The sequence below is a fragment of the Petaurus breviceps genome, unplaced genomic scaffold (assembly GCF_028583685.1).
Source record: "Petaurus breviceps papuanus isolate PSGF00001 unplaced genomic scaffold, PetGlider_PUasm1.0 214, whole genome shotgun sequence".
NCBI classification, from domain to species: Eukaryota; Metazoa; Chordata; class Mammalia; order Diprotodontia; family Petauridae; genus Petaurus; species Petaurus breviceps.
The window spans coordinates 4,243,345-4,266,963 of record NW_027185863.1 but is presented as its reverse complement, the minus strand read 5'-3'; the positions used below and the strand labels follow the sequence as shown (position 1 = coordinate 4,266,963).

Sequence of the window (23,619 nt, the reverse complement as noted above, 5' to 3'; positions counted from 1 at the left end):
ACCCTTTTTAAGGAAAGAAGTGTGTGTGTGTGTGTGTGTGTGTGTGTGTATGTGAGTGTGTGTACACTCTATGTTGAGTCGACTCTGTAAAAGATCTTCCACCCAATGAAAGAATCGACCTCTCCTTTTTCCCCCCCCCCCCTCCAAACCTCTCCCTTCCCCGTTTTCCAAGAGACTCTGCGATTTTTGCTTTCTTGCAAGTAATCCGGGAGCAAACTTCAGCCCAGAGCAACTGAGACCGCTTTAGGCCCCGTAGGGGAGAATGCAACCTGTGTAGAGTTAACCATGAACTTGAGACATGGAAAGGGGGAGGTGGGGGGTCGAGACAGGAGGCGTGTCTGCATTCTAAGGGTGGTGGAGCAGGGTACAAGTTGCCATTTAGGAGAGATGGACACGGAATAGGGATCATTTAGGGCCGTGATGGTTAGATAGAGGCTTTTTCTTACATTACCTGGATCCCTCTTTTTCGAGTATAGGCGAATCCGGTGGCCGCGGAGGACTCAAATACTGTTACCTCAAATTCCTCATTTTCCTCTTCAGCATCTCCCCCCGAGCCCCCACCCTTTTTAAGGAAAGAAGTGTGTGTGTGTGTGTGTGTGTGTGTGTACAGAAGAGTCTGCTTACTCTGTATGTTGAATGGAAGTCGAGCAGAGAGTAGCAGAAGAGGCTGGCAGAGCTCAGCGGGTCTGCAAGTGCCCGGTTGATGCCCTTTGGTAATCTCTCTGGGTAACAGCTCAAAAAAGCCCTCCTCCTTTGTTGTTCTAGTCTAGAGAGAGTTGTGCCGCGCACAGGCACGGAACCCCGTAAAACCCGCAGCCAGTCATCGGTGTTTATTAAATAGGATAAAAATGCTGTGCAGTTGGCAGAATCCACCGAGCTTAGTGTTTACACTGCAGGGAAATTACTCAGCATTTAACTATTCTCGTGCTAAATTTTACTCAACCAAGCCGAACCGTTCTTTCTGCTCTGGAAGCCAGAGTGGATCACTAATGGTGTGTCCAGCCTTTTCCTGGGTTCGATTTAGAAACTCTTGAGTTGAGCCAGCCGCTAGTGTTACATGTATGTCTAACCTTTTCCTGGGTTCGATTCAGTCTTTGAATTGAGCTGGCAGTTAAGTGTTACATGTGTATCCAACCTTTTCCAGGGTTCGAGTAAGTCTCTGGGCTGAACCGGCACTTAGTGTTACAGAAGTAACAGTGTGTGGACAGGATCTTAGTTCTTCCTGGGGAGGAGGGTTCCTTCATCTGAGTAGCTTTTTCATTGGCTGCTACTTGCTAAGTCCTCAAGTAAGAAAGGAAATGTTACTTGAAGGACTGAAAGGTGGTGGGGCTATTTGATGAGAGATTAATCTTGAAAAAAGGAAGATTGAAGAGTAATGGGACAGGGCAGAGTGTATGTAGGGTTTGCCCTTTTTTTCCCCTGAAGGCTGTGGTTTTAGTTTGTTGTCCTTGTACGGCTTCTGCTCAGGAAAGAGGTCCTGCTGACTTAAGAAATGACCGGAGTTTGTTCTTGGTGGTGGTGGTGGTGTGTGTGTAGGGTATTGGGGGGTAGGGAGGGTTGGGGTAAGACAGTATTGGTTAGAAAGCATTTTTTCAAGGAAAACATTTATTAAGCACCTGCTCTGTTCGAGGCACTCTCGTGGGCGCTAGAGATACATATGCAAAACCAAGAACCAAGAATGAAATGAAAGTAGTTGTCTATAGTTCCCTTCATGGAGAAACCACTAGACAGACACAAACAGACATGAAACCACTTATTCTCCCAACCAAGTGGGGAAGGTTCCAGGGGAGACTGCAGATTTGAGGAAGTCCCTTTTGGTGGCACAGCCTCTCATGATTGGAAGTGGACAGAATGTGATGAAATGTTAATTTGTGAGATACAGGCGAATTCCTGTAGGAGTTAGGAGGGGGTGGTTGTGATTGAAGAGACTTGAAGTCTTCATAGAGAGAGAGTGGGCCATGAAGCTAGCCTTTCAAGCATGGATAGAAGAAGTGAGACAAAAAAGTAGATCATTCAAGGTGAGAACTTCTAGTTCACTAAGGTTTAAAAATAGAACAGTTTGTTTAAAGAGACAAGAAATAGGGAATGATTGAAGATTTTGAGGATAATAACTTTTTTTGTAGAGCACCCTGAATGCCTGGCAAAAAAGAGTTTGAACTTTATTTGGTAGGTAATAAGGACCCTCTGAGGATTTTGGTATGGAAGAATGAAATAACCAGCTTTATACAAAAAGATTAATCAGACAATGATTTAGGGAAGATGAAAACCTCTAGAAATGGAGTCAGGCTGACTTTTAGGAAGCTGTTAGAATACTTATTTCATTAAGTAATGAGGGCCAAGATTTGGACAGTGGCAATGTAGATTGAGAAAAAAAAAATCAAATCTGAGATACATTTTGATGGAGAAATTAACAAGACTTGACAATGATTGATTTGAAGCAGATGAGAGATGAGTCAAATGACTAAGTCAACAAAGTTGGGAAGGCAGAATCTGATTTGGAGGAAATTATTTCAGTGGGACTATTGAGTTGGAGGTAATGGTGAGGCATCCCAATGGAATGCCTTTTTGAAATATCACTAGCCATTATCTTTCTTTGACTCTCAATACCAAAAAATTCCTCTTGTATGAGAACAGGGAATCAAATGGATTTGATAGCTGAGTTTATATCTTGTCTCCCTTTGTTTTTGTCAATTAATAATTTGTTCCCTTCCTATATTCAAAAGCTTTGTAAGGCCCTACTTCAGACATCCCCTTCAAATACATAAATAACACATCTAATTTTCCTTCCCTTTTCTCATAATTTCTCCTATCCTTTGAGACATTGTTCTATATCTTGTTGCCCCAATGATTCTTTTGACCCACATTGATCTCTTCCTGTCCTGACCTTCTGTGGCACTTTTGTGCTGTTTTCCTAAGAGCCTCAAGGTTTGGCTCCTTTGCTCCCTCAATCTTTGTTACCACTTTTTTTTTTGGGGGGGGGTAGAGGCAATAAGGGTTAAGTGACTAGCCTAGGCTCACACATCTAGTAAGTGCCTGAGGCTGGATTTGAATTCTGGCTCTCCTGACTCCAGGGAGAGTCCACTCTTCTCTACTTCACCACCCAGCTGTCCCAAATGACCACTCTTTTCCACTGAATTTCCCAGAGCCCAAGTCCCCTGTGGAAAGGGTGACAGTTTTCATTTCTCACATTTCATGTTGTGCCTTACAGAGACACATAACTCTTTTTAAGTTTTTTTTAAAGGATTTTTACTGCTAGTAGCTACAGAGAAGCAAATGTTTTAAAATTAAACTTATAAATGGACTTTTAAAATTAAAAGTCTTAGAAGATTTCATTAGTTATTTCTTTGGTCTAATCACTCTTCTCCTGTTGGACATTTTGAACTGGGTATCCTGTAGCTATCTTAAATTCATCATATCCAAAACTGAACTCATTATCTTTCCTTCCCCAAAAAAAACCTTTCCCTCTTTTTAACTTCCCTGTTACTATCTAGGCATCTTTCAGTTACTGAGGTTTGCAACCTAGGTTTCATCCTCAGACCTCAATCCCTCACCCTATTTATATCCAATCTGGTACCAAATCCTCTTGATTTTTACCTTCTTTCATCTGCTACCGCCACCACTAGTGCAGAGCAGAATTGCATCATCCACTGACAGACTGGCCTCCTTGCTGTTCCTTGCATAGGACGTTTCCATCTCCCCAACTCCTAGCATTTTCATTGCTTATCCCCCATACCTGGAATTTCCTCTCCTCTTTTTCCTGACTTTCCTGACTTCTTCAGGCCCCAGCTAATATTTCTGCAAGAAATGTTTTCCAGTATTCCCTTTAATGTTAGTGCTTTCCCTATGAGATTATTTCCAGTTTATCCTGTCTTTATCTTGTTTGCATGTTGTCTCCTCTATTGGAGTGTGTGTTCCTATTAGACTGTGAGTGAGTTATTTGCATTTCTTTTTATGCTCTGCTTTTTGGCACTCAGTATTTGGCACTCAGTAGATGCTTAATAAATGCTTCTTGACTTTCTCAGATTCAGTTTTTGGTCTTTGTTTTGTCCAGTACATCCAGCATTTATTCAGTGTTAATCCTGCTAAGAGCTCTATTCCAGGTGCTTGAGATCTGCAAATTTTAGAAAAGACATGAGCCACACCTTTTTGAACTTAGAGTCTCTTTGGAAGATTTGATATATCCGATATAGCTATAACATATAGGTTCATTAAAGAGGTACAAGCACAGTATTTTGTGAGAAATTGAAGGTGAGAAAGTTTATAACAGAGAAGGTGGGGGAGTGGGGTGTGTGTATGTGAAGAAAATCCGAGAAAGCTTCCTGGACTGGATGGACTTTGAATTAAGCTTTCAAAGATGATTTGCAATTCAATAGTCAGACTGGGCTTTGAATGTCTGGTAGAAGGACTGTGGTAGGCAGTTTGAAGCCACTGAACATTTTAAAAATAATAACATTATTATAAATGTCTTTTGTTTTATATCACCTACATTTTTCAGTGTACTACCCCATTCCTTTCTTGGAGAGATATCCTCCAAAGATAAAAAAGGGGGAAAGTCCAGTAAAATTAACCAACACATGGAAAAAGTCTGACACACAGAGTCAAATGCATCACATATATACCCTTTGCAACCCAGCCCTTTTGTACCTTTCTAGTCTTCTTACATTTAGATACTCTCTGCTTACTATATGATCCAGCAAATATGGACCTCCTTGATGTTCCTTCAGCAATATACTCTCTTGAACTTTTGCCTTTTCACTGGTTTTCCCTCCCATGCCTGGAATGTTCCCCCTCTTTGTGGCTGACTACTGGATTCCCTGGCTTCCTTTAAGATTCAGCCCAAATTCTACCTTCTGTAAGAGATATTTCCTGGTTTTTCCTTTCCCTCTTCTACTCTCTTTGGGCCATCCCTATGAGATTGCTTCCCATTTACTTCCATTTTATGTATTTATATGTAAACGGTGGTTTGCCCCAAATCCCTCATTCCCCAGAATATGAACTTCTTGAGACCAGGGACCTGTTTTTGCCTTTCTTTGTATAGCATTTAGCATAGTACCTGGCACATAGTAAGTAAGTGATGAACAAATGCTTGTTGACTGACTTGCCTCTTCAGATTACAGGGGGAGGGATGCCATCTCATATCTATTTGGAGCCAAGCTTGGTCATTGTAATTTCACAATATTCCTTTTTGATTGTTTTCTTGTCCTTATTTTATTTTATTGTTTTTTGGAGGGCAGTTGGGGTTAAGTGACTTGCCCAAGGTCACATGGCTAGTAAGTGTTAAGTGTCTGAGGCCAGATTTGAATTCAGGTCCTCCTGACTCCAGAGCCAGTGCTCTATTCACTGCACCATCTAGCCTCCCCTCTTGTCCTTATTTACATAGTTGTAATCATATATATTCTTCATTTTGCTTTTGTTCTTATAAATCTTTTCATGCTTCTCTGTATTACATTTCTCTGTAATTATATTTCATAATTTCTTACAGGCTATTGAAAATTTTGGAGCAGAAGCCAGATCTTTGCTTTAAGATGGACTGGCAGTGGTATAAGAAATTAGTTGAAGGAGGAAAGGCCTGTTAAGTTATTGTACTTGTTTGGGCAGGGAGTAGTGAGGTCCTGTATGAGGGTGGTTGCAGCAGGAACAGAAAGGAGTCAGGGGAGTGAATGAAATTTCCATGGGAGAGAAAGTAGAAAAAGCCAAGAGATCCAAGTACAGAGTCTTGGAACTGCACCCATCCTTGATCCCTAAGGGACAGGGAAGAATGAATAAAAAGCTAGAAAAACCTAGGGAGTATGTTGTCATGGAGTCCGAGGGAGAGGAAGATAGTTCCAGTTGGGTATTTTGCTGATCTATTTACTGCATCTCTTGAGGTCTAGTGGGGGGTGGGGGGAGGACGTAAAAAGATAATTAATGACTGTTAGATTTGGTGATTAGGAGTTCATCTCTTCAAAGAGTGACTTCAGTAAATTGGGGGAAAGAGAGTAAAAGCCAAATTGCCTAGAATTAGGGAGAAAGTAGTTAGTGAGGAAGTGGAGGCATTGAGTATAGATGACTTTTTCAAGATATTTGATTATTAGAGAGGAGAGAAATGGGATCATGGTTGAATGAGATTGAAGGGTCAAAGGAAGACATTTTTATGATCAGGAGAGACTTAGTGTGATCTCGGGGGAAATAATACTCTAGTCAGAGGACCCAAGTTTGATTCCTCCCTTTGACAGTTACTGCCTATGTGACCTTGGGCATGGTACTTAACTCCACAAGCCACATTTTCTTTTTGTGTACAATAATTAGAACTAGATAATTTTTAAATTGTCTAAACTCCACAGGCCACATTTTCTTTTTGTGTACAATAATTAGAACTAGATAATTTTTAAATTGTCTACCAGTTCTGCAGCTTACTATGCTATGATTCTATGTCCCATGTTTGTAGAACGTTGAGAAAGAACCTGTCGAGGAAGAGAGATTGAGAGTGTGTATGACAGGGGATGTGACTCCTGGAGTAAGGCCCTGGAAGAATGAAACTGGGTGGGACCAAAGGTAGGGTCCTCACTAGGGAGTAGGGATACTGGTTACTTATTTACTCTCCTTACTTTTTGAAATTAACTTACCTGAACACGTTTCCTTCAGTAGAATTGTAAACTACTTCAGGACCAGAGACCATTTCGCTTATTGATGTGGAATATCAAGAAGGGTAAATTAAGCAAAGGGAAGGAAGTAGACAGTTTCATGGACAAGGGAAGTAATGTGTAATAAGTCTGGCAACAAAGGTTCCTATTTGGTTCTAGAAGCAATAGAGAACCATTGGAATTTAGTGCATAAAGCATTGGTGTGGTAACAGCTGAACTTTAGGAAAATCACTTTGGAAATGAGGAGGAGGATGGATTGGGAAGGAAGAAGCTTGAGAGAGAGAGACCACTTAAGAGGTTATTGTAATAATCTGGGTGGGACGGGATGAACATCTGAACTAGGATTGTGATTACAGAGAGAAGGAATTGTATGCGAGAGATGTGGAACTAGAAATGACAAGGTTTGGCAACTGATTGGGTATTTGAGGTGAGAGTGGGCAAGTCACTTAGGTCCTTGATTTCTTCATCTATAACATGAAGGGCCTTGAAATGATTGTTCTCAATTTGGATTGATGTTATTGTTGTTCACTTGTTTTTCAGTCATGTCTGACTCTTCATGACCTTATTTGGGGTTTTCTTGGCAAAGATACTAGAGTGGTTTGCCATTTCCTTTTCTAGCTCACTTTACAGATGAGGAAACTGAGGCACCCAGGGTCACACAGCTAGTGTCTGAGGGCAGATTTGTCTTCCTGATTTCAGAACTAGCACTCTACTGCCCCACCTAGCTGCCCTTGAATTGATAAAGCATTTTCTTTAACTCCTATGTTCTAGGTATTGTGTTAGGCTAGGAGAAGGTGTGGTGTGCAGGGAAAGGGGAGGGGATACAAATGCAAGTAAGCCAGACTGCCCCTGTCTTCTAGGATTTTGCATTCTAATAAGAGAAGAAAGCACCTAGGGAGGGCTCTAAAAGTTGGGACCTGAGTTAGGACCTGAGGTCTGATGAGGTAAAAGATGAGGCAAAACTCTAAGGGTCCTTTAGCTCTAAATCTTAAGATCTATGAAATAATGAAGTTCTATGTAGCAGTGATCTAACGTGTGGTCATGCTTGCATGTGACTGAGATGGGTGAGGAGTGGAGAATTTATGTCTGAATGGCCTTCATCATAAATATTTGAGTCCTAGAGGATGAAGGCAGGCAATGGGGTGGAGAAGAAGTTGTGAACCAGATGCTAAAGTCATTTAGAAGTCTGGAAGAATAAGTGACATGGATGTCAGTAGATGACAGAAATAAGAATGGGGAGTGGATGGTATAAATAGACTGGATAGACTTCAAAAGGGGATAAATTATTGGGAGATGTGGGTAGAGGAATGGACTGGGAGTTTGCCATTCCTTCTTCCTATGCCTTTGTGTCTAGGGGTGGGAAGTGGGAGGAGGAACCTCTTCTGTAAGTGTTAGAAAGAATGCAGTATCCTCAAGGGAGAGCTAATATTGAGTGAAAGCAGATAGCTTGAAAAGTTGGAGGACCTGGTAGAATTTGAGAGTGAAGACTCAGTGGGTCCTGGGTAAATAGTTGAAGAGATAGATAGGCAGGCCAGGTTGGAGTACACTCAAAGACTGGGCTAGCTAGTCAGAATAGGGATGAAGATTTGGGAATTCCTTAAAATTAAAGGAAATAAGAATGGATGGGTAGGATTCTGGAAATTGTATTAGGGGAGGTGTATTGGAGTGGCTCTTGGCAGTCAAAGGGAAATGTTTTGTCGGAGAATTTAGACAATAGGGAACTTGCAGTTAAATTTTAGGAAAAAACTATAGAATCCTTGTGTTTGAGTTCCTGCTTTTGTCTTGATTGCATCTGTCAGGGTTGTGGGGCTTCCTGGGATGGGAGGGGTTAGTAGCCCTACCACAAGGGTTCTGTCATACACCATTCTCTACCCTCCCCCCACCACACCCCACCTCTGAGTGGTTCATCTGTTTCCTCTTCCCCAGGGTGCTGGAAACCATAAGGTTTCCAGAGTGCTTTTGCAAATATTCTCTCATCTGATTATACAAAAACCTAGGAGCTGGGTACTGTTATTATCCCCATTCTACAGATGAGGAAAAAAGAGGCAGAAAGAGGTAAAGTAACCCACTTAGGATCATACAGCTAGTAAATATCTGTGACTAGGTCTTTATGACTTCAGGCATCACTCCCCCTCCTAATTCTTTCTCTGTTGCCACCTTACAGCCTCTTAAAGGGACCTTAGAATATTATAGTCTAGTAGTTCCACAACTTGTGAGATACAGCTCCCTGTTATTGAAGGATAGGTTCCTAAACCCACATATACACCATACATTGTCATTTTGATACCTGTTTAAATCCAAGAAAATACACTGTGTAACATGCTGTTCTAAACATGTACACTTCCTGTTGGTTGAATGAAATAATCTCAGCATTATAGATATTTCTATTTTTTCAGTTGTTTGTACGTATTATGGTCAATGAAATAAACATTTATTTAAAGGAATTACCCAATTCATAGCAGTTTTTCACCACTAAGTGTTTATTTTCTTATTCATCGGATACTAATAAATACAGCTATTATTAGTATCGAGGTCCTCAAGGTTTTTTTTTTATATATAAAAGAAGGTATATATATATATTCAAAAAAGTTGGGGAAACCACCAAATTCCTTTGACAGATGGGGAAACTGGTTTCTCTGAAGTTAAGTGATTTGTCCAAGTCAGACGGGTAAATAAATAGCAGAATCAGAATTCCAAGTCAGGTTTGCTGACTCCAAGCACACTGGGGTCTCCTCTCATCTCAGGAACCATCTTATTTATTTATCTTTGTGTCTGTTTCAGGTCCTTGTACCTCAGTGCCACTACCTAGTGGGCATTTAAATAAATGTTTGCTAAATGAATGAATAAGGAGAGGGCAGCGGGATTTCCTAGGAGAGTTCATTTACATCTCAGACAGACTCCAGCTTGGTGCCTTGTTCTCACAGCACATCCTGCTTCACAGGGGCAAGTCACCTTAGGTTATGCCCTGACATTTGGCACTTGATCATAGAAATCCTTGTGTTAGTTTCAGATTGTTTCATATGCATATTTTCTCAGTTCTGCTTAAGAGCAAGGCATAAGCCATTTTTGTATCCCTGCTGCATCTAGGACAGCACATAGTAGGCACGTATTTGGAGCTCAATAAATACTATATGGATTAAGGCATAAAAGATGCAGTGTCCTGACTCCCCCAATTTTCCTCTAATTGGTTCAGAATACTCCTTTCCACTAGCTTGTTCATAACACTCTGACATGAACTCTTGAAGAATGGGGATGTGATTTATTCCAGTGTGCTCATTATGCCCAAATTCTACCATAAGAAAACAATTTGATTACCTCATAGCATCTATAATGGAATATTATCTGTAGCACACTTTTTTCCTTAAAGTTAATTTAAAAAAATCTAATTGAAAAATTTTAATTCATTGGTCTTTTTTTTGCTGTTATATCACTCATTTCTAAATACATCTTCCCCTCTCCTCTATTCAGCAAGCCATTCTGTATAACCAAAAAAAAAAATAGAAAGAAAAAAATAACAGTTCAGCCAAATCCAAGTTTGGATCCCTCCTCCCCTGCTTACAAGAAAATCCCCCAAAACTATGTATAAACTTTGTTCACTTGTTCGCTTTTCAGGAACATATGACTTGCATAAATTGATGTATATCTGTATGTACTAGATTTTGGGGCTTAGTCTGTTAATTCTCCATTATGCATATTAATGGGAATAGGCTTGTAGTTCATCTAAAAGGCATATTTGGCTTTGGAATGCATTATAATTTTTTTAAACTGCAGATGAACCTTTTACATTATGTTTAATTCATTAAAGTAAACTTATTCCTTGAGTACATACCAGCTGGGTACAGAGAACATCCAGGCATAAGCTAAATGGCATCTGGGGTTTAAAAAAAATGCCATTGGTAATCTACAAAGTAGAGGGATTGGATGTAGGTTACAGTAAGATTCATTTCACCTAGGTTTGTGTGTTGTTGTTTGGTCTTTTTTCAGGTGTGTCCAAATCTTTGTGACCCTCTTTGGGGTTTTCTTGGCAAAGATACTGTAGTGGTTTGCCGTTTCCTTCTCCATCTCATTTGATGAGGAGACTGAGTCAGAGTTAAATGACTTGCCCAGGGTCACATAGTTAAGTATGGGAGGTTCTATTTGAAGTCACAAATATGAATCTTTTTGACTGTAGGCCCAGCACCACCTACAGCAACTGATGATAATAGTTTTACAAACTGTTTAATAATCTTCAAACTTAACCAGTGTAGGTTTCTTTTCATTTGTAGTCAGAATTCTCAAGTATGTTTTGAGTAGAACTTTTAAATGAATAGTAAGTAATTTGGACACTGTGTACCTCATGTACGTGAGTTCTTTTATGTAATAAAAGGTATTTAATTTAGTATATGATACACACACGCATATGTGTATGGATTTGTTTTTTTTTTTTTAATTCAGGACCTATGATGTCATTTTGAGAATACCCAGTGTGGAAACTCCCTCCATTGATGCAGGTTGGTAGGTGGTCAGTTATTTAGCCTTTTAGACACTAGGGACACTGAGAAGTTAAGTGACTTGCCTACCATCACAAAGCTAGTCTTGTGTCAGTGGCAGGACTTAAATGCAGCTGTTCTTGATTCTGATAGTCTCTTATTAGATTAATCAGGTATGTTTGTTCCACCTCCATTAAAGATGTACCAGTGTTTGGCATTCAGAGTAGGGCATAAACACCCCTAAGGATAAATAGTAATATTGTAAAAGAAGATTTAATAAGTCAATCTGCTTATTGGAAAACATTTTTTGCTGTGAGCATCAAAATAACCTGATTCCTATGGAACTGTAGATATTTCTTGATATGAATGCTAGTGAAAAACACAAGTTACCACCTTCTTTAGAGGACAGACCATTTTTTCCTCATCCATCTTTCATTTTGAAGAAGGGTTAAGGAAAGACCATTTTAAGCAGGAAGACCTTTTGAAGTATATCCTTTCATGCAATCTTTTTTTTTTTGGTAGTATTACTGGTTTTTTTTTAATGGATGACTTGTGTCTTTATTTCACATTCATTTATTTTTTAAACTTTCTTTTTAATAGTATTTTTTTCCAATTACATAGACAATTTTCAGCATTCATTTTTTGAAAGACTTAGAATTCCCAATTTTTCTCCCTCCCCTCCCCCTTTCCCAAGATGACCAGCAATCTGATATAGATTCTATATTCACCTTCATTCATGAACTTCCTCACTTTCTTCTCCCTAGTTAGCCTTCTCTTGTGCCTAAAATTTAAAAAAATGTCAGCAAGATCAATGAACATTGACCTTGTTTTGACAGTATAGATAGGGTTCCACCTCTGTAGCCTCCCCCCTCTCCAATGAAAGGGGAAAGGTGTATTTTCTCATCTCTTTTGGGAATTATAGCTGCCAGTTTTGGTTTTGGTTTCATTGTTCTTTCCATTTAGATTGTTTTTGTTGTTTTCATTGTTCATGCAGTCTTTACAGAAGAGATCAGTATCTCACTGCTTTGGGTAGTTAAATAATGTCATGGGTTAGCATGTCTTCACTCATAGGGTTATTTAGTGGGAAGTAGTATATAAACTATAAAATGGAGTAGCAAGGTGAGTGACTTATGAGTATCTCAAACTCAACATACTTTTCCCTAGAACTCAACTGGTATAGTGCAGTTCATTTAAATTTTTTAAAATTAAATTAAAATTATTTTAATTAATTAAAATTAATTTTTTTAATGACTAAGCTATTGTGAGTATTATAAATGACCAAATCAACCAACTACTAAGGACCTATGAAGGAAGATGCTATTCACTTACAGAGAAAGAACTGAAAAATAGAAGAATACATAAGTATAATTATTTTGTGTGTGAGAGAGAGAGAAAGAGAGAGAGAGAAATGATGGGGGGGAAGAGGGAGCTTTGGAACTTAAGTTCAGAACTTGAAATAACAAACTATAATATATATGTATATATAAAATATAACAAAAATTTAAATTAAAGTTTTAAAAATTAAAAAAAAAATAGCAAATGACCACATTGTACAGCAACAGGAAGTTTTAGGGAACAGAATTTGGCGTCTGTTAAAAAGTTTGTAAGAAAATTAAATTGAAATAATATACCCAACATTTATTGTTCATGCAGTGGCATTTCATGAATTTCAACAAAATTTAAGTCCCTAGTTTGTTCAGGATATGTACAATACCAGAGCTAGAGGGTGTAGTCAAGATATGAAGACTGCCCTGAGGGATCTTTGAATTTACCCTCCAACTTTAGCATTTCTCATTAATCATGTCTGTAGGATTTAGAGTTAAAAAGAAGAGCTCTATTTGAAACCAAAGACAGAGCTGGATATGTGAAGTAGTTTACCTAAGGGAAAGGGAAAGGAATAAGCATTTACACAGCACCTACTGTATGCCAGACATTGCTAAAAGCTTTACCAATATCTCATTTGATCTTAAAACAAGCTTATGAGATAGGTGCCCACATTTCAGTTGAGAAAACAGTTGAGGCTGGCAAAGGTTATGTGACTTGCCCAGGGTCACACAACTTCTAAGTGTCTGAAGCTGGATTCGAATTCAGATCTTCCTGACTCCAGACCCAGGCTCTATCCACTGAGCCACCTAGCTGAGTCAGACAGTTCCTAAGTAAACAAGGGTTGTAGCTAATCCAGGATGCTTGATTACTTCTTTTATACAACTAAATCAGTTCCCTCCCTTCCCCCCCCCCCATTATAGCTCTTGATGTGAGGTCTAGTGTCTAAAATAGCACTGATGTTCATAGTTTTCTGGGTGTATGTATATAGCAGTACCTGTCATGTTGTATATGGTTTAATACTGATCTCTTTCTAACTTTGTCATCTGCACTCAGGCTCTGTCTGCCCATTGACTCTCACAGTCCTTAAAAAAAAAAACAGAGGTCTAAGCTGCCAAAGGATAGCAGAGACTTTGGGCTTGAAGCTAGTCATGATGAGCCAACTCTTCAGGATTATTTAACTCTAAGGCTTGGGAAAAGAAGGGGAGAGGAGCCAGAAGAGGTAATGCTTCTTAGTGGCAAAGAACAGACACAGTTGAAATGGACCTTGGAGTCACCAGCTTGTGGGAAATCCAAGGTCCTAGTGGGATCTAGTCCGTGGAGCTATGGTTGGGACAAGGACAGCACAAATAATCTTTTTAACTGTAAAACACCATGTCAGCTATTATTATTATTAGCCTTTGACCTAGTGAGGATGCCTGAAAAACATAGAGGGAGAGGGTGAATGGAACAGAGAAAAGATTGTAGACAGAAGGGACCTCAGGCCATTTAGTCCATTTTACAGATGAAAAAACTGAGGCCCAAGGAGTTGAGGTCAAAGAAATAAGAAGCCCAACCCCTGCAACCATTGCCTAGGTGAGAAAGCATTCTACTGTGCCACTTTGCTGCCCTCCCAGAGTCAGGAGGACCTAAGTTCAAATCCAGCCTCAGACACTTAGTAGCTATGTGATTCTGGACAAGTCAGTTAACTCTTTTTGCTTCAGTTTCCTCATCAGTAAAAATGAGCTGTAGAAAGAAGTGGCAAACCTCTCCAGTGTCTTTGTCAAGAAAACCCCAGTCATGGAAGAGTTGGACATAACAAATAGAACAAGCAACAATGTAAAAAGCACTTCTCCAATCACAGAGCCTACACATAGATAAGGAAGATGGTTCCTGCTATCAGGACTCCTTACGCTGTGAGTTGGACCAGATGGCCTCATGTGGTCCTTGCCATTCCAAGGTTCTTTAATCTTACTGTAAAGCCAACATTAATGGCTCCTGGCATGGGAGTGAGCATGGATTCAAAAAGGGTTGGGGTTTTGTTTTTTTTTTGCCTGTGGAACGTGAGCCTCCTGCAGCAGGTCCTTCCTACCTAGCTTGAAAGAGTAGGGAGTCTAGGGATAGACAAACATACATGATAATCCAAATGGCCAGTTCAGCGAGGTTTATCACTAGGTTGGCCACAGTCTGACAATTGCAGCATCTCTCACAGACTATCTACTGACGTCATAGAGGTTTTAATCTGCATGCATGGAAGGAGTGGCTAGCCCCACTGATGTCTGAGGCTTCTAAGATGACTCTGTGAATAGAGGGCCCGGCGGTGAATCAGATTAGAATCCTCCTTCAGAAATAATTTAATTGTGTGACCCTGGGCATGTCATTTACTGTCTCCTAGCTTCAGTTTCCTCATCTGTAAAGTGGGGGTTTTAATTTCACCTACCACACAAGACTGTGAAGACCAAATAAGAGAATATGTATAAAGCATTTTGTAAAACACAAAATGTACATAAATGCTGGATGTTATTATATTACTGATGAAATCACTGGATCTTAATGCATTGAAGTAGCAGAACTAGCAATGGACTTGCCTTAGGAAGATCAAGGTTTTAAATCCTGGTTCTGTCACTAATGGCACTTGGGCTGAGGTTCAAATGCATTACTTCTCTTTGGAAGCCATAAGGCCCTATATGTGTCAAATGCCTTTACAGGTATAGTTTTCTTTGACAGAGCTTTTCACCTTCAGTTTTCTAATGGAAAGACTGATTTTTCTTAGCTTTATGGAAAGCATTTTCTATTGCAACTGTACCAAATCAAAGCATTTTGTATTTTTTCTCTTATCATTGCATTCTGAGGTGAATCTGATTTAAATTCCTTGTAATCAACTCTGTCTTCTCCTATATGTTTACATTTTTTGTTATCTGGAAGTGTTTTATGTCATTAATATTTGTCTTCAAAATAAAGAATAGGTTGGGTTTTTTGTTTGTTTTTTGGCAAAAATCAACAACAGTCTGTTTCTTGGTCACTCCCCATCCTCTCCTGCCTCTTTCCTCCTAACTTTTATGCCTATTCAGATTTAGTGTTTGAGATAGGTTTTTGAATTTCATTGCTTGGTCTCAGTTTCCACATCTGCAAAATAAGTTTGAACTAGATGACCTGAAGTCCCTTCCCTGTTCTGAATTTAAAATTCTATGAAATAAATATTGATGCTTCTGAGAACTGGAGATGACATGTATGGGAGTGGAATGTGTTTGTCAAATGTTTCCTTGTCCTGCTGTGACTATGCAAAAACTGGGGAACTTTCCCATGTGAAGAACTGCAAATACAAGAGTTGATCTTCAGTTCTGTTTATTTCAAGTTGTTTAGAGCATCCTGTTCCCACACTGTAGTGTGCAGGTAGTTCTTAGTTAAACAGAGTTGAGATGGAGAATTTGCTAGTCCATGCCAGTGTATTGGCTCAGGCACAGTGCTGAGGGCCTAGGACATAGACAAAGAGCTTCGTACACCATACCAGGAATACAGAGAATTCAAGATGCACCATGTTAGGGATACAGAATGCTTAAAGAGTTCACTGTAGCACAGAATAGTCACTGTTCAGACGTTCAGATGGCTTAGGAGGTTAAGTATCACTGATGGTTTATTTGTTTGTGCTTTATTTTTAGTCAAAAGTAGCTGTTTATTTTTGGTCTAATGGGAAATAATTATTTTCCATTCAAACTACTTCATAGTTTCCTGAATCGGTCCCCAACTTTCTCATGTGCAGTCTGTAATTAAATATTCTAAGCTTTCCACATATATATGATAAAGGATGGAACACTGAATTTGCTTAGTTGCTAAATTAAGTTCACTTTGGGTTATGAGGAAGTATTTAGGGTAAAGGTGTACCAGCTGAAAGAGAATCCACCTTGTACAGTTAAATAAAAAAAGCAAAAAATATATTGGTAGAAGGAGTTCCTTTTAGAACAAGGGTTCGTTAAAAAAAATATATCGATAGCTTTTGTTGTTTATATTGCCAGAATTTGCCCCAGTATTCTTTCTCCTCCCACAGTCATCCCATAAAACTAGAGTATTTTTAAACAACAAGAAGAAAAAAGAGGCTTTAAAAAATCATCAAAACCTATTATTTCTAATAGTGAAAAAATCTGAGGGCACACTGTGCCAAGCCAGTGAGCTTTCCACCTCTGCAAAGGACTGGACTAGGTGTGTCTTCTCATTTCTTCTTTTGAGCCAAGCTTGTTGAACTGGGATTGTTAGCCTGAATAGATTTCAGAGTGTTTGTGGATTTGAATGGGGAGAAATTGCATCTTTATTCCAATATGATTGACTTCTTTTTATAATCCTATGTATTTTATTTTATGCATTTAGGAATATTATTCTGAGAAGGGGCATTACCAAAGGGATCCAAGTCATACATATTTAGATAAATGGTTCCCAAAGTCTGATCTGTGGGCTGCTACCAGTCTATGAGCATTCCTCCAGGTGGCATTTGGATTGGTTTCTGGGAGTAAGATTTTAGCAAATTCATTTGACAAGGGTTTTTTTTTTTTTTGAGCAGCTACTATATTCCTAGTCCCATTGGTGCTATGGGGCATAAAAAGTTATTAGATGAAATCTCTTCTCTAAAGCAAACTCAGAAAGGTTAAATAGCTTTATTTTTTTTTTTTTGGCCAGATGTTTGGTATTCATTATGTGTATACCTTATATACTTAGGTGCCTGAAACTTTGGTGATGTCTGGACCTTTTCTCCTTCCTCTACTTTCTGACTCTTTTTTTCCTCTCCCTCTCTCTTCCCCTCACCTTCTCTCCACCCTTCTCCCTGTAAAACCCCGTGCCAACTTGATTTGACATCTGTACAAATTCAGTGATCCATGCTTTATCAAGGATACATGGAAGAGTCAGGATGTTTAGGCATAAGAGAGTCTAAGTTAAAAATGCGTGAGATCATTTTTCATTCATCTTAGGAAACTAAAGTATTTTGAAAGCTAAACCCCTTACCAGAACAAGTATGCACATGTGTATTGTGCTTGAACATGTTATATTGTTGTTTTTTTTTTTGAGGGAGAAGGGCAGGGAAGTTGGGGTTAAGTGACTTGCCCAGGGTCACATGGCTAGTATAAGTTATGTGTCTAAGGCTGGATTTAAACTCAGGTCCTCCTGATTCCTGGGCCAGTGCTCTATTCACTGCGCCACTTAGCCGTCCCTTGAACATGTATGTATATGCATGTGTAAATGTATTTATTTAGCAAAAATCAAACTATCAAGAGTTTATTTACATATGTGGAAATATATGTATGTATGTATGGTATGTATGTTTGTATAGATGTGTGTAAGCTAGCATGACCATCTTGACTAGAGACTGGCCTTTGAGTCAGGAACTACTGGGTTCAAGTCATCCCTCTGACACATACTAGCTGTGTGACCCTGCACAAATCACTTAACCCTCTGAGCCCCAGGCAGTTCTTGAAGACTTAAGTTACTGAGCAAGTGCTGCTCTTCATTAGTAGGCGCTTCCTTACATGGATCTAATCTGCCCTTTCCCTCTGCCCAGAAGTGTGATGATGTGTGTGTTTGTGTGTATTGGGCAAAAGCGAATGACAGAGCATGAGAGCAACGACTGTGTGCCCGATCATTTAAGGCGCTATCAGACACTGAAAATAATGAATAGATCGGGAGCTGACAAGTAATTGGGGGAGACATAACACAGATAAGGAATAGGCAAGCATATAATGAATGAGTTGCTTATTCATTATACATTTTCTTGCCTCCCCAACTATCTAGCTAGCTAGAGTTTGTCTGTATACACGTGTATGTAGAAAGAGTAGGCACTAATTACCCGTTTGTGTTTCCTTCCATATATGTATGTCTATACACACATACTCACACACGGATGTATGATGTAAAATAAATTGCTAAGTTATATGGTAAAGAATAGAACAGTATGCTATAAGGTCCCAGTGGAGTGATTCAAATAGTATAAGCAGATGGAGTTACATGCTATATGCTCCCATCCTCAGGGAATTCTTCACAGAGGAGCTGAGACTTGAGAGTGCCTAAGGATCTGCCTGACTAGAGGGGAAGAGGAGGGTGAAGATAGGAGGGCAAAAATAATGGTGTAGCATGAATAAAGTCATGATATGAGAGAGAACCATAAAGAGATGACCTGTCTGATTAGAGTGAAGAGGATGTGTTTGGGGACTAGTGGAAAATAAGGTTGTATTGCTAGGATGGAGCCTATTACAGTGGACATTGAAAGCAAGTAGAGGGGTTGAGATTTGATGTGCCAGGTAATTAGCAGCCTTTGGCAAGAGGAGTGAACATGCTGAAAGCAGTGATTTAGTTTAAAAAAAAAATGGCTGGATGGATTGCAGCATAGAGTGTGGCATAAGAAAGATCAGATAGAAGGCAATTTCAGTAATCTAGGCATGAGGTGATCAGGGTGATGGAAAATGGTGGTAGGAATAGAATTGAAGGGATGAAAGTGAGACTTTTCAAAAGAAAAATCAGGGGGCGGCTAGGGGGCGGCTAGGTGCCGGCAGTGAGTAAAGCACCGGCCCCAGAGTCAGGAGGACCTGAGTTCTGTTCTGGCCTCAGACACTTAACACCCACACAAAAAATACTAGCCATGTAACCTTGGGCAAGTTACTTAACCCCAATTGCCCTCCAAAAGGCAAAAAAAAAAAATTAATTAAAAAAAATCAACAGGACTCGATGACTAATTGGGTTGACAGTTATAAAGAAGATGCAGTATTCCTGAGTTTGGGCCTGGGTGAATAATGATATGGGTACTTTCCATTATTAATTCTTACGTTTCTGTGTTTGTTTTTTGGGGGGGAGTGCGTGTGGGGAGAGTTGTCCAAAGCCATTGAGGACGAAAGTAGCTGGCTTTTGCTTTGTCCAAATGATGAAAACAGACATTTTGTTTAAGAAACTTTGCTAGGTACTTGGGGGGGGAAGGGGAAGGAGGAGGGAGAAAAATGACTTTAACTAAGCTCAAGAAATAAGACTGGTGGAAAGTAATAAAAATTATTAGTGCATAAGAGTGAATTCAAACAATGGCCCAGGAGGCTCTAGGAGGTAAGCCTTGTGGAGGAGGTACCTCTTCAGCTGAGCCTTAAGAATTTCAGTAGGTAGTAGTAAAGGAGAAGGAATCCTTGGCAAGCAGAGGAGATTCAGTGCACAGAAGCACTGTGGGAGTGGGCAGAATAATAGCATGTAGGAAGGAAATTACCATGAATAAGACTCCAAAGGTAGTTCAAAAGAGGCTATTTAGGAAACTTTTATTTTATTGTCAATTTAATTTTTTTTCTTCCAAATTTCCTTTTTATGGTATTGATTTGACAAGTATCAACAAACATGAATATTCCCACAGACAAAGAACAGGAAAAAGTCTTGTACATGAAATCATGGCTCTTATTTGCATATAGATTGTTTCTTTTTTAAAAGTATATATTTAAATTTAACATGTTACCCATACTGCCCTGCTTATCTGTATTCCCTCTTAACTCCTGTCCTTTTCTTTGCATTTTAATATATTTCGTTGAGACCATTATTTCTACTAAAAAAAATAAAAACCCACTATCATTGCTCCCCACAACACTTCCCAATAGAAAATAAGATAAAACTGGGGTGGCTAGGTGGTGCAGTGAATAGAGTACTGGCCCTGGAGTCAGGAGGACCTGGGTTCGGATTCGGCCTCAGACACTTCACACACACACACACACACACACACACACACACACACACACACAAACTAGCCGTGTGACCTTGGGCAAGTCACTTAACCCCAACTGCCCTCTAAAAAAGCAAAATAAAATAAAATAAAACCCCTGCTTTGTAACAAGTATAGGCATAGGGACCAGACCTGTGATTGCTCTGAAATCCAGATGAGAAAATTCCCTCCACCAATTTTGAGTTGCACCTTCTCTGCCACTAAGAGAGTTGCCTAGGGTCATAAAACAAGTATGTGTCAGAGATGGGATTTGAAACCCAGGCCTGGCCCCAAGGCTAGTTCCCCATCCACTATGTCACACCGTTTTCCTCAACAAATTTATATAGAAGCAAAATGCCAGAAAAACACTCTCACACCCAACACAGTATGTTGCCTCCTTGCCAGGAGTTGAAAAGTATGTTTCCTTGTTAGTCTTCTAGAGTTCTGATTGGTTATTTCATTGTTAACAATTTTACATCTTTCCCAGTTTGCCTTTATTATGTATTCATTGTATAAATTGTTCTGGTCCTGCTCACTTTTCCTGTGCATGAGTTCATACAAGTCTTTTCCTGGTTCCACTGAATTCATCCCTTTCATCATTTCTTATAACTTATTAATTTGACATTTTCTTCATAGACCACCATTTGTTCATTTATCCCCTAATTGACATGTGCACCCAACCTCTACCTGGAGACCTCCAAATGGGGAGGGGGAGCTTCCCACCTCTCCAAACAGGCCATTTGACTTTTGAATAGCTCTAATTGGTAGGAAGTTCTCTGGGCCACTAACATTAAATCTAAATTTGCCTCCTTGAAACAAACCTGTACCTATTGCTTTTGGTTCTGCCCCCAAGACCAAAGGGGAACAAGTGTGATCCTACCTCCAAATAATAGCCCTTCAAATATCTGAAGACAGTCAATCATATCTTCTCTTCTTCAGTCTAAATGTGCCCAGCTCCTTAACTGATCCTCATATAATCATTGACTTAAGGACCCTCGGGGTCCTGGCTCCCTCCTTCTGAGCACCCTAGTTTAGCAATGTCCTTCTTAAACTATGTTGCCCTCCGAACTAAACACAGTCCTTCAAATGAGGACTGACAAGGGCAGAAGTACAGAGGAATTACTGCTTTCTATTCCTAGAAGCGATTCCCTTGTTAATGTATCCCAAGATGGTGGTGACTTTTCTGGCTACCCCATCATGGTTCTGACTCACAGAGCTAGCTGTCCACTAAAACCCCCAGATCTTTTTCAGTAAAACAATTGTCTATTCATGCTTCCCTGTCTTATATCTGGAAAGCTGGGGTTTTTATATCATCTTCCCCTGCCTCCTTTTCAGTTCCCTTTTATATGGGTTTGGGGTTTGTTTGTTTGTTTTTTTTGGCTTTTGGGTTTCTTTTTTTTTTTTTTCAGATAGTCAGTAAACATTTATTAAGTGCCTGCCACATTCTAATCACTGTGCTCAGTGATGGGAATACAAATGCAAAAAAAAAAAATAGTTCTTACTCTCAAGGAGCTTATAATCTTATGGGGAAAAACAGCATACAAAAGAAAGCTGAAAGGGAAGGTCATGAGAGAAAAGTCCAAAGAAGGGCCGCTAAGTGAGAAATGAAGAGATGCCCTTCCTGAATGCCTTTGGCCAATGTAGAACCTTGGAGCTCTCTGCCCTCCACGCAGAGGCGCTTCTGGGGCATAGGATGTCCATGAAGTGTGATATGACCTGGCAGAATGAAGAGGTTTCTGGAGTATGAAGGAAAAGTACAGAGGAGGGCAGCCTGCTGGGGAGTTAGCTCCTTGAGGGCAGGGTTTGCCTTTTGCTTTTGTCTGTATTTGTGTCTACTGAGTTTAGTCCACTGCCTGGCGCTTGATAAAATGCTTGTACCCCATAGAGTTTCATTTTTAGATTCACCCAGTTCTCAGCCATATCCTCTGGGGGGGAAGAGGGAGAAGGGAACAAGCATTTATATAGTACCTACTGTGTGTCAGGCACAAGTCTTGCTTGCTTCTCACAAACCACCTTGAAATGTAGGTAGTGTTATTATCCTTATTTTACTGTGAAGGAAACTGAGACAAACAGACTTTAAGTGACTTGCCCAGAGTCATGCACAGCTAGCAAGTGTCTGAGGCTGGATTTAAACTGGATTTAAAATCTGACTCCAGGCCCAGCCTTCTATTCACTGAGCCTGCAGCTGCTGCTTCCTGCAAGATCTTTTTTGGATCTGGATGATCCCAAGTTTGTGTCACCAGCAGATATGATGAGCACACCATCAGTAGTACCTCTATCCAAGTTTGGGTAAAAATGTTAACCAGCACAGGGCCCAGCACAGATCCTTTTAGGACCTCACACCTTCTGCCACATTTAACATTGATGCATTTGACAATCCTCTTTGAACTTGGCTCCGCATTCAATTCTGAATCCATCTGATGGGATTATTGCCCAAATCATCTCCACAAGAATAGTATGAGTTGCTTTATCTAAAGCTTTGCTAAAATCATGCTATTCCTCTCATGTGCCAGCATAATAATCAGGAAAATGGGGTTGTTCTGACATGACCTGTGCTCAGTGAAGCAGATCTGCTCCCTCTCCGTGACTTTCTGGGGTATGATTCCAAATTGCTTTCCAGAATGGCTGGCTCAGTTTGTGAAGACTCATGAATGCCAGGTTAAGTAAACTTGAGTGAGACAATGTAATGACATAGAAAGAATCCTGTAGTTAAAGTCATATGGCATGAGTTCACAGGTCTACCTTGCTGGAGTCACACCATGACTGTGAGGGAGTCAGTTTCTGAGTTTGTGCTAAACGATAATATTATCATTATATTCTCTTAGCAGCGGACAACTATTGAAAGTTCTTGAGCAAAGGGGGTGATCCTGATCGCTTCAGTGCCGTGACACTGTCTAGCTGATTGCTCCCTGATGTTTTTCCTTCCCTGAGTACAGCATCCCACAAGACAGGTGTCCTCTTTGGGTACCCTTTTAAACTTCTGTCTAGGCAAGAGAATCTCTAATAAGCACTTACATTAATACCTCAGTTTGTTCCTCAATTGAAGATTCTTTCCCAGTAGGGGAAAGTCACACCTATCTCCTACCACCCCCAAACATCATTGTTCATTTTCACTTTACTGTTTGACTTCTTGGCCCTTTATCACTTCAGAGCAGCAATTCTGAAAGTATGGTATGGTGACCCCTGAGAGAGTCCCCAAGATCCTTTCAGGGAGTCCAAAAGGTCAAAGCTGTTCTCATAATACTGAGATGCTTTAATTTCTAATAGATATAAGTCATGTAAACAAAAGTTAGTTGGGGGGGGTGTCCTTAATTTTTAGGAGTTTAAAGGGGTTCCTGAGAATAAAGGATTTGAGAACTGGAGCTTTAGCTGCAGTGTCCTGATGAAGACACCCTTCATCAGTGCACAGCAGCAATTAGTCTACAGCTTTATAGTTTTAGAGAGTTGCCTAGGACATTAAATTACATGACATGCCCAGGGTCTTCCAGCCAAAATTGTGACACAGGCAGGAAGTAAGCCA

At 39.9% G+C, this 23,619-nt stretch overlaps 1 protein-coding gene across 3 annotated transcripts in view; it reads left to right on the top strand.

Annotated features, from left to right (window-relative positions):
- UXS1 (UDP-glucuronate decarboxylase 1) overlaps window positions 1–23,619 on the top strand; it is a 138,282-nt gene that overhangs the window by 848 nt on the left and 113,815 nt on the right. The window lies entirely within an intron of this gene.